Source organism: Pseudophryne corroboree, unplaced genomic scaffold (assembly GCF_028390025.1).
Source record: "Pseudophryne corroboree isolate aPseCor3 unplaced genomic scaffold, aPseCor3.hap2 scaffold_546, whole genome shotgun sequence".
NCBI lineage: Eukaryota > Metazoa > Chordata > Amphibia > Anura > Myobatrachidae > Pseudophryne > Pseudophryne corroboree.
Window position 1 is genome coordinate 435,747 of NW_026970146.1, and position 1,460 is coordinate 437,206.

The window sequence follows — 1,460 nt, forward strand, 5'->3', positions numbered from 1 at the left end:
GAGCTGCGCATTGGAAAATTCAGGGCTATGTCGTGTAGATGATGGCCTAACAGGAGGCTTTAAAATTTTCTTTCTAGTGACCTTCGTTTGGGAGAAAAATGCAAAGGTACAAGACAGCTTTTCCTTGCCAATATCTCTCTTTTGCAAAGAGCTGCGCATTGGAAAATTCAGGGCTATGTCGTGTAGATGATGGCCTAACAGGAGGCTTTAAAATGTTCTTTCTAGTGTCCTTCGTTTGGGAGAAAAATGCAATGGTACAAGACAGCTTTTCCTTGCCAATATCTCTCTTTTGCAAAGAGCTGCGCATTGGAAAATTCAGGGCTATGTCGTGTAGATGATGGCCTAACAGGAGGCTTTAAAATGTTCTTTCTAGTGTCCTTCGTTTGGGAGAAAATGCAATGGTACAAGACAGCTTTTCCTTGCCAATATCTCTCTTTTGCAAAGAGCTGCGCATTGGAAAATTCAGGGCTATGTCGTGTAGATGATGGCCTAACAGGAGGCTTTAAAATTTTCTTTCTAGTGACCTTCGTTTGGGAGAAAAATGCAAAGGTACAAGACAGCTTTTCCTTGCCAATATCTCTCTTTTGCAAAGAGCTGCGCATTGGAAAATTCAGGGCTATGTCGTGTAGATGATGGCCTAACAGGAGGCTTTAAAATGTTTTTTCTAGTGTCCTTCGTTTGGGAGAAAAATGCAATGGTACAAGACAGCTTTTCCTTGCCAATATCTCTCTTTTGCAAAGAGCTGCGCATTGGAAAATTCAGGGCTATGTCGTGTAGATGATGGCCTAACAGGAGGCTTTAAAATTTTCTTTCTAGTGTCCTTCGTTTGGGAGAAAAATGCAAAGGTACAAGACAGCTTTTCCTTGCCAATATCTCTCTTTTGCAAAGAGCTGCGCATTGGAAAATTCAGGGCTATGTCGTGTAGATGATGGCCTAACAGGAGGCTTTAAAATTTTCTTTCTAGTGTCCTTCGTTTGGGAGAAAAATGCAAAGGTACAAGACAGCTTTTCCTTGCCAATATCTCTCTTTTGCAAAGAGCTACGCATTGGAAAATTCAGGGCTATGTCGTGTAGATGATGGCCTAACAGGAGGCTTTAAAATTTTCTTTCTAGTGACCTTCGTTTGGGAGAAAAATGCAAAGGTACAAGACAGCTATTCCTTGCCAATATCTCTCTTTTGCAAAGAGCTGCGCATTGGAAAATTCAGGGCTATGTCGTGTAGATGATGGCCTAACAGGAGGCTTTAAAATTTTCTTTCTAGTGTCCTTCGTTTGGGCGAAAAATGCAAAGGTACAAGACAGCTTTTCCTTGCCAATATCTCTCTTTTGCAAAGAGCTACGCATTGGAAAATTCAGGGCTATGTCGTGTAGATGATGGCCTAACAGGAGGCTTTAAAATTTTCTTTCTAGTGTCCTTCGTTTGGGAGAAAAATGCAATGGTACAAGACAGCTTTTCCTTGCC